This window comes from Lactuca virosa, chromosome 6, assembly GCF_052849685.1.
Source record: "Lactuca virosa cultivar CGN04683 chromosome 6, Lactuca_virosa_CGN04683_v6, whole genome shotgun sequence".
Taxonomy (NCBI): Eukaryota; Viridiplantae; Streptophyta; class Magnoliopsida; order Asterales; family Asteraceae; genus Lactuca; species Lactuca virosa.
The window spans coordinates 263,953,515-263,964,500 of NC_136431.1; positions in this window are offsets into that span (position 1 = coordinate 263,953,515).

The window sequence follows — 10,986 nt, forward strand, 5'->3', positions numbered from 1 at the left end:
TTCCGCCTCACCAACTACCCAACTCCCCTATGTGAAACCTTAACTGGCCATTAGAGCTAAGAGAGAATGATAGAGCTAATATTTGAGTGTTTTGGTGAATCATTGAAGGAGAAGAGGAGAGTATCAAAGCTTGGATCAAGAGGAGGCTTTTGATCTAGAGGTACATCAGAGTTTTGCTTCGGATGGAGGTAAAAAGATGCTAACTTGATCTTTCTTTGTGTAGATCTTGGTTTGGGGCGAGTTTTTAGGATTTTCTCCCATCCACCTTGTGTTATTGAGTCCCTTGAGCATGATTTGAGGTTGAAGCCTCAGATCTGGAGTGTAGGAGGTCTTGTGAGTCCAAAGACCCAAACTTTATTGAGTTAGAGATAAGATATTGTGCATCTAACCCTTGTGGGAGCTTGATTTGGCATTATGGAGCAAATATGCCATGCATGAACGTAAAGATCGAAGCTTTACGTCATAATCGAGCTTTAGGAAGTCAGATCTGGAGTATGGGGCATGGGTTCTGCCTTAAAGCGTCTGAATGAGAATTTCACTTAAGGGACTCGACGAGTCAATGAGCTGACTCGACGAGTCGGCTAGGGTTTTCACGATGAGACTGAACACGCGATAAGTCGGCGAGTTGACGGGTCAACTTGGCGAGTTGAGTTGGTTTTTATGAGGCTTCTGAAGAAACGAGGGGACTCGACGAGTTGATTTGATGCACTCGACGAGTTGGGTCAACAAGGACTGTTGACTCGAGCTTAACTTCTGTTGACTTTTAGGGTTTTGACCTAATGTGAGTAATGGAGACCATAAAGGGGTAGAATGGTCTTTTACCCTTCCCAAGAGTTAGTGAGGGGCTAGTATGAGTTTATTTAAAGTTGTGATTTTTAATTAGAGATAATTATCATATGTGTTAGGCGGAGGCTAGATCGGTGATTCGTGCACGAGGTGTATTTGCTTGCTTGCTTCGAGGTGAGTTTTCTCACTATACTTACCATGAGTGGTATCTATGTGTGACCGGAGGGTCTTATGTGCTTATTTGAGTTATGTGATATTATGCATTTTGTCTGTGTGATATATATGCTATATTCTGTGTTTTACTGAGACTTGACCGGAGGGTCCAACCCGAGTTATGGGACCAGAGGGTTTCCACTGAGACAGGACCGGAGGGTCCAAACCGAGTTGCAAGACTGGAGGGTGCTCACTGAGACCGGACCGGAGGGTCCAAACCGAGATGTGAGACCGGAGGGTCCTCACTGAGACACATGACCGGAGGGTCCAAACCGAGCTGTGAGACCTGACGGTCCTCACTGAGACACATGACCGGAGGGTCCACACCGAGATGCATGAGACTGGAGGGTCCATGCCGAGGTATAGCCATGAGAGGCTTATTATTTGTGTATGTGGTATTTTGGGGAATTCACTAAGCGTCGTGCTTACCGTGTTATCTGATATGTGTTTCAGGTACTTCTCAGGATCGCGGGAAGGCGCCGGCTTGATTGTACACCCACTTGAGATGGAGTTTATGTTTTGTGGATCCTGGATTTTTAATCAAACAATTATGGAGTTGTGTTTTGATAATTTGACATATGGGATTTGGTGAAATGTGTTTATGAGAATTAAGTGATTTATAAAATGAAAATTTTGTTTGAAAATTTACGGTGTTACAAGTTGGTATTAGAGCCTTGGTTTGAGGGATTCGGATGTACCTTCGGGTGTGTCTGAACTCAAACTGAGGATGTGAGAAAATTTTTCAAAAGAAATGATTTTTTTTAAATAAGAAAGAGTTTTAAGAGAAAACGAGTTGGAGCAGTGTGTACAATCAGCCAGAGCCCGAACTGTGATTTCCCAAAATACCCTTACTTAATTGTGATATGATATATTTACGAGATATTAGTGATGCATGCTAGAGCACATGCAAGACTGCAATACATGGTCAGATCAGAAATAGGAGGTCCAGTTCCTTCAAACTTGGCTGAAATGTCAGCCGGAGGATAAGAAACAAGAGGTCCAGTTCCTTCAAACTTGGCTGAAATGTCAGCCGGAGTGCGCGCCGATTTGCAGTTATGCATGTTGGCTCGATCAAGAATCGTGGTCGCATATTTTTGCTGAGAGAGGAGCATGCCATTACTGTATCTGGTTTCCGCAACACCCAAAAAATAATTAAAGATCCTTAGTCTGACATGGAAAACTCTAAACGAAGAGTGGATATAATCTGCTGAAGAAGGTCTGTTGTGGATGTTGTCAAGACAATATCATCAACATAAAGTAACAAATAAGCAATCTTATCGCTATGTTTAAAGATGAACAAGGAAGAGTTAGATTTTCTATTAGTGAAACCGATGCTAGGAATAAACTGGGAAAATCTATGATACCACTCCCGTGGTACCTGTTTGAGGACGTAGAGAGACCTCTTGAGTAAGCAGACATGATCAAGAGCTGAATAGGTTACGAAACCCGAGTGGCTGGTGCATGTAAATAGTCTATTGTAAGTGACCATGAAGGAATGCATATTTTACATCTAGCCGATGGAATGGCCAGTGATCAGATATGGTCAAGCTGAGAAAAAGAGGTATAATAGTCGGATTGACAACCGGGATAAATGTCTCATCGCAATCAATCTTGGGTAGCTGACTATGATCGTTTGCAGCTAGTCGAGCCTTATAGTGAGCTAAAGAACCATCTGCAACGTGCTTCTTTTTAAACAACCAAATACTATTGACAACGTTAGTGTTAGTAGGACGAGGTATGAGTTCCTAAGTTCCGTTATAAATAAGTGCACTACATTCTTCTTTCATAGCATTTAGCCAATCTGGGTCTCGAAAGGCTTGAGAGTAATTACACAAAATGGAGGACGAGATCGAATCAATGTGAAGTTTAACTTGTCAATGGGTTTAAAAGTTACATGAGGGGCATGATTTGTCATAGAGTGTGTATGAGTGGAAGGATGAGTAGACTCTACATGACTGGAAGATGAAAGATGAGGGGCAACAACCTCGGTGTTAGGAGAGGACCAGGACACAGAAACACGGACACTCATAGGAGGAGTATCAACGTTGAGAGAAGGCGTGGTGGCAAGCTCGGTGGTGATCGGTCCAACGACTGTATCAGAGACGATGGCATCAGCGGGATTCGGAGGATCGATCCGTTCATCCGGGTGGAGAGAGTTATTGAAATAGCTGTTGGACTCATCAACATTAAGAAATTCATAGTTAGGGGAACGTTCGAGAATCATGGATCAAAAAGGAAAAATGGATTCATCAAAAGTTACGTGACGGGAAATGATAATTTTCTTGGTATGAAGGTTGATGCACCGAAAACATGTATGATTAGAAAGATAGCCAAGGAAAATACATGGGAGAGAACGTGGTTGGAGTTTGTGAGTAAGATTGATATGAGCGTACAAAATTCACCTAAAGATACAAAGATGTGAATATGATAGGGTGACATTAAAAAGTTTGTAATATGGTGTTTCATTTTTGAGAGTGGTGGAGGGTGATATATTTAAAAGATAAGTAGCCATGTAGAGAGCTTCAACTAAATATGTAAGTGGAAGAGGAGCTTGAAATAAAAGGGTACGTATGGTGTTGTTTATGGTGCAAATCATGTGTTCGGATTTACCATTTTGTTGAGAGGTATAAGGGCATGAAAACGCATGTGGATGTCATGAGTGTCGGAAAAACTGCGAAACTAAGTATTGTCAAATTCTTTACAATTATCACATTGGACAATTTGTATGTTGGTTTGAAATTGATTTTGAACATAAGCATGAAAGTGAATGAATTTAGAAAAAAAAAATCCATATTTCTTACGTAACGGATATACCCACAAAAAAATGAGAAAATTGATCTTAGAATAGAACATAATATCGAATATACCACCATGAATTTGTAATGGAGAAGTCCAAACATCCGAATATATAACTTGAAAAGGTAAAGAAAGTTGAGTTTTAGATAAATCAATAGACAAAAGAGTATGCTTGCCAAGTTGACAAGCATGACATAATAAAGGAGACACCTTTTACTACAAGAAATAAAGTTATTAGAAGCTAAAAAAAGCGAAACATGATGACTGGGATGACCAAGCCTTTGGTGCCACGTGGAGGAGCTGACACAAAGTAGAACTTGAGGTGTATAGCTCGTGACTGGATAGAGATCTCCAGTGCTATCACATCGGATGATAATTTGTTTGGTCAAGAAGTCCTTCATAGAAAAACCAAAGGCGTCAAATTCAATTGAACATTTATTATCATTTGTAAATTCGCAAACATAAATAAGATTTTTAATGATTTGAGGAGTAACAAGAACATTTTTTAAGAGTAAAGTACATAAAGGGTTGAGACTGAGAGTGGTGGTACCCGATTTGAAAATCGGAATTCGAGACACATCACCAACTAAAATAGAAGAACTACTGCACTTATTGGTAACATAATTTAGGATACCTGCATCTATGTTGAGGTGAGCCGTTGCCCCGGTGTCCATGTAGCAATTTTCGTTTCCTGGATCTTGAAGTGTCATAGTACTGAATGCTTGAGGTAAGGTGGTTGCTTGATCAGGAGATGACATTTATTGAAAAAACTGCAAGCTGTTGGGATGATAATTGGGTTGACCGGATGTGAGCATCACCTGCTGTTGGACTGGAGTAGCAGTAGGCCACTGAGCTATTTGATATTGATGCGTTAGGCCTACAGAAGGGCCATTAGGCTGATGGAGAGGGCTGAAGAAGACAACACTGAGGAGGGTGAGGCATGGGTCAGGCATAGAATCCTTTCCACGTAGCTAAAAGATGCGAGAATCCACTGCCGGTTGTTGATCGACCACCTCATCTACCACCATTCTGACCACTGGAACGACCAATTTTTCTGCCATGCTCATGACACCCCCTCTTTCTTCGGTTGAAGAGCCATGGTTTGAGCTTGGTCCTCGAGGTTGATATTTAGTGCTGAATTAGTATTTTACAGATATAATATGTTGCTAGAGTGAAAAGGAAGCCAAAAAAATGGAAAACAGAGTTAGAATACAAAAATAAGGAATGATGTTGAAATAAGCTTCTACGCCCTGTATAGCTGGTTAATGAAATATGGGCTTTAAATGATCTATGCCCTGCGTAGATAAACTTACGCCCTGTGTAGTATGTCAGAAAAAATCTTCATAAATAGTTATTTATCTCTAACCTAGAGAGAGATCATCATTAGTCAACAAGTAACACACACACACATATATATATATATATATATATATATATGTATATATATATATATATATATATATATATATATATATATATATATATATATGCCATTTTGAGGGTCTAGAATGCGGCCAAAGGGCCGTTAAGCTGATAGGAGCGAATATCTGAAGGATTAGAGAGTGGATTCATGCCAGAAATCATTTGGTTTGTTGTTCCTGTTGGTTTTTATGTACTCTAACATCCCTATGGTGCATATACAACCCTAATGCTTTGGATCTAAGTTTTCTATAGCTATACATGCAATAAAATCATCCAAAGCATGAAGCCTACAACTAGCATACAATTTGATATTTGAAACATAAAATCAAGTTAAATGAATACCTCTATATTGTAGCTTGTAGAATTTGGCCTTTCAAGAGCTTAGGACCTCAAGTGTGATGCCTCAAACGGTTCACAAGACACCATGAACAAAAGATGAATATGAGAGAAAAGCTATGAAGCTCAAATCGGCTAGGCTTACACCTTAGGAGTCTTGGGGTCGATTTTGCAAGCTTAGGGGTTCAATATATAGTTTGGAATTCCTAGGGTTTCAAATTGTAAATCCTAATTCCCTTAGGCTTTTAATCCAATAAATCATTAGCCTTATGTACTAACACTTCATGGACTTTCACATATACTTAGTCAATCACTAATCAATCATGGATAGTTGGCCCAAACTATATGTATCACTGATTTACATAATCAGTCCTCGTTAATTTAATTAGTCTCTTTTGATCACTAAATTAATTCTAAATTAATTCTTGATCAATACTAATTAAATAACATGATTCCTCAATTAATATATTATACTTATAATATATTAACAAATCACAAATAACCTCTTTCTCAAATATTCGTCCTATCAAATTGTTCTGGTGAATGCAACCCGAAATGGACCATGCTAATCTTGGATCAAGTACATACCAATTATAGTTATGGGCTTAGATACCCAATCCAACAGTCTCCCACTTGGATAAGTTTAATAACTATAACTGCAAGTACGACCTAAACACCGGCTAGCAATCATAGCTCACAAAAAGCCGTTGTCGAACTCTGACACGTCCATTAGATAAGGGATCATATATTCCTCCATTCTACAAGATATCGTATGAACTGAGACATGGATTATAATCATTCTCTCTGTTCATGTGTTTTTTTCCCAATTTTCGATTTATGACGACTGACTAATTGAACAAATCAAATCAGTCCAGGCTTGGCCAAGCGCGTAGGGTGTCATCACTAAATCATCGAGGGGCCCACATATATCGCTTTTATCCCTCTTAGGGTAAAAGGAATGGATAAACTTTGACACATATGCTTGCTCTATTTACTCATCAAATCACACACAATAATGCATTTTATAACACCAAGTTACTGGTGCGTTTACACATCATTAATGTGCAATCGACTTGTAAACTACAACTATATGTCTCCGTTTCAAGAATATAAGATATTATGGTATCACTAATCACTCGTGATGAAATCCATGAAGTGATTCCGATGAGTGTGGCTTTAATCCAATACTCAAATCTTATTACAGGAGTACTCATGAATACTGTAGAAAACTTGTGCTATATCTAACACTTAGACAATCTATAGACGGATTCACGATAGTCTTGCCTCAATACCTACTTCCAAAGTATGGTCGGCTGTGGATGGTTTGAATAATCTTATTATACGGGAAGTCAAAACATGCGAAGTGAAACACAAGAATAATCTAATCTAATATGCTCTCAAAACTTTTAAATATAAATAAAACACCTTTTATTTAATCACCATATTGATTACACATTATTCATTGTATAATGTTTCGATTAATCAACTTAATACTTGAATTAAAACAATAGTTATCCCATGCTCTAAGCATGCATACTATGTTTATATATATTGTCCTTACTTTGTGAAATAGATCAATTGAAAGCATTTCAATGATGCTCATTTCACAATTCCAAATCCTTATTACTTAGTGTAAGAATACCTAATTCTTGCCACTATAAGAATGTGTTAGATTCTAAACTATCATGCAATGTATCTTTTGTAATGACGAGGTACCAAAGTCACAGAGACTTTGCCAATGATATTACAAAACTTTCCACTGGAGATTGATAACAAAACAATTCCAAGGAAGCGAAGTCTCAAATTCAAAGTACATTCCTTTAAACATCCTTCTTGCATAAAAGTTTCTAATCTACACATAGATTTTTAATATCCAACTGCCATTATGAAAACATTTCCATATTTTCCATATGACAATGCATTATTAATAGAATTCTGTCTATTCATAATAATGTCAATATGGTCCATCCTTTACTATACTTCCAACTGTCCTTAAGCAACCAATCCTTAGCAATCCTTAAATCGTCCTTGACAGTTGTTTAACCACTTTAGTCATATCCGGTTCTGGTCCTTTTTCCTTCTTATTGCCCTAGGCATTTGGAAAATTAGAACACGTGAATACTATAGCATATGCAATCGATCCTATATCTGAAGCATATGGGACACGATTCATAACGTGTTACATAAAGACATGATACTTGACCAGCCTTTTGCTATAATATTTCCATATATAGAATTTCCAATGTTGAAATATTTCAACATGGTATTCATATATATATATATATATATATATATATATATATATATATATATATATATATATATATATATCCATGGCTAAGTTTGATTAATACTTCAATCTAAACTTTTAGATTCGAAATAAAGTATAAGTATCCTCTCCCTTACTATAGCGAAACAACTTTTCAACCTTTGCAACTTTGCAAATTAGAACTTTGTTTCCTATAAATAGTATTGCTAACTCGCAACACTTACCATAATAATTATGCTCCCACTAGCATAATAATTATTATCTTACTAGAATAACACTTATGCTCCCACTAGGTTTGACATGTATCCACAAATCAGTTGGACTTCCATAAATCAATATTTATTGAATTTCTTTCCATAGTTCAGATTTCTGATACGAGGTGCTTCGATAATCCTTTATAAGAAAGCTCATATGCGTGTCTAAACTATTTTAGAATTTACGTCAGTAAGTCCCGAATGTTCAAACTATTTGCCATTTCTCACAATTCGAACTATAAAGAGGGATTCCGTAATCATAATCGAATTTGAGAATGCAAATATCACAATTGCTAACTCTTTAAAATCTACTTAGTGAAAACGTTTCCTCACAATCATTTTCATGAATTGGAGAGAAACCTTACCACTTAGATTTAATGGTGTATGTTTTCCTATCCATGTGAATTTGTCATTTCCAACCATTATCATAAGACAAGGTCTATGAAAAATTCAAACTCATATGGAATGAACTTGTTCAATCTTAATTTCTTGCCATTTGGCAGCACAAGGGCCTACCATGTCTTCCAAGTTGTTGAACATATGACCCTTACTGATGCACTTTCACTGATCAAGGTGCTTTGCCTTATGCAAACAATTGAGAACTCATAGAACTCACATGCATAGTCAACTTTTAACTAGAATGGGCACAAAAACAAGAATATATCAACATGATAGGTTACAAACATCAAGTCGTGAGCTAGTGATACACAGTTGGTTTATTCTTGATTAGTTCCTGAAACTTTTCAAGATCTTTAAGACTCCCACTGACTTCTTGACATATAAGATTCTATTATCAAGAAACACTCCTTAACAAACAAATATTCAAGAGTCGGTGCGGATTCTTATCAAGGAAAAAAACTTCATATAATTGGTCTTAGTTTGTCTTTGTCTTGAAGACATCACAACTGCCAATTCTAAATGTGTTATAAACCTTCTTAAGATTATGTCACTCAAGTCACAATTTTGGAGTATGACTCTAAGACTTGATTTTGGAACGAAGTATGACTCATCTTCTTGGTTTAAGCATTTCAACAATTCACGATTCCTCTTCTTAGCCATACAAATGCACTAAGATGTCCTTAGAGAACAAATTATGATATGGTTTTCATAATCATTAAGAAGATCATAAAACACGATACTAAAGTACTCTCCTTTCCTTTTAGATTGGAGAAACTTTTATCATTCTGCCTAATTTGATTCTTCTTATTCGTTCTGCCATACATTGAAACTTTTTCAATGATTCAGAATTACACTTAATCTTGTAAGCATGACCATATTGACTAAACTTTTAGTAAATCATGACGAATAGTCTTATCGTTCTTTGTGGTGGACCTGACCAGTGCACAACCAAGTGTACCCGATCCCCTAGTCCTTCACTTGACTCACATATACATGTGAACAAGGAATTAGTCTTAATTTCCCAAAGACGAAGGTTCTCATTCATCACACAATACAAGTCACATGATCCCAAGTTTCTACCCAATTTGAAACTTGGGTGATGTGAATCTTTCCTTATTTGGTAAATTGTTGACACTATGTAACACCCCGTTTATTTAATAAATAAATAGACGAAATTAATGAATGAATCGTAGCCTTAAAATTTATAATTTTATAGCAAGGTGTTGGCTTTGGGAAGCCAAATGCCATAAGTTGGATTATTCGGGGGTCAAAGTATAAATTCGAGATTTATTTTGTAAAGATTCTAGAAGACAGGGGGGTGTTTGGTAAGTTTAGACCTAATATGAAAGGATTTATGAAATCAGGGGGCTAAAGAGTTAATTATGGACCTCATTTGAAAATAAATTTAGAGGGAGGGGCCACTTAGTAAAATATGGGATTTAAATTGTAAGGGATTTACATGGATGGGGTTGAAATGGTAAAATATGGGCTGACTTTGAAAGAAAATGTGAAGGGACGGACTAATTGTCACATTATGGTAATATGTTCAAGGGTGTCAGATATTTTGTTGAACATAACCGTAACCCTAGGAGCCTTGAGTCAGCCGCCAACCCACCTTGTATCCCCTCCATCCGACCTCTGCCTCCAGCTTCCTCATCGCCATCTTGCACCACCGAATCACCATTGAAACCCCACCGGACTTCCACCATGTGTTCTACCGGAGAGAGAGAGAGATTTCAACGAGTCAAAGGTTTTGGCGACGGGGCTTTGAGGAGTTATACGAGCGAAGCTGCTGCCGCCGCTGCCAGTCGAGTCCGAGCACCGCCGCTACGACTTCACTGTCGGAGAAGCCGTGAACTGCCGAGGAAGGACCGCCGCACACCATGGATGGGTTGTTCTTCTTGAATCTTCGGCGCTTCACGCATTCACGACCACCGCCTATTGTTCCAGTCAACATCTACCACCCCGAGGGTGGTTGTAGCATGCGTTCCAACTTCCATGTCGCATGTATGTGTGGGTAACATGGCGTTTTGTTCATTTTGTGGGTGTATCTCGGTCTGGAAATAAAGAAAAGGCATTACCACCACCGTGAGGCGGCGGTTTCCACCTCCTGCCACCGTTAACCACCACGTTATGTGGTTGTTTATGTGTGTGTGTGTGAGTTTTGCGTAAGTACTCCACTGTGTGCGTGTTTTGGTGTGTGTATGAGTGTTCTTGATGAGTGTGATATTGTATGTAATAGTTTGTTGGCTGGAAAACCAAGAATCTCCACCACCACCATCACCGTGAGGTGGTGGCTGCCACCACTTACCACGAACAGCCACCAGAAGGGTGGCTGTGTGTGTATATTTAGCATTAGTGTGTGTGTTTATTTTGGAGATTGGCACTGTAAATTGTAACAAAAATGGAATAATGGAAAGAAACCCTAACCACCACCGTGAGGTGGTGGCTGCCGCCAGCAGCTGCAGTTTTGGGTGGCGGTGTGCTTGTTGTGTTTGATTCGTTGGGATA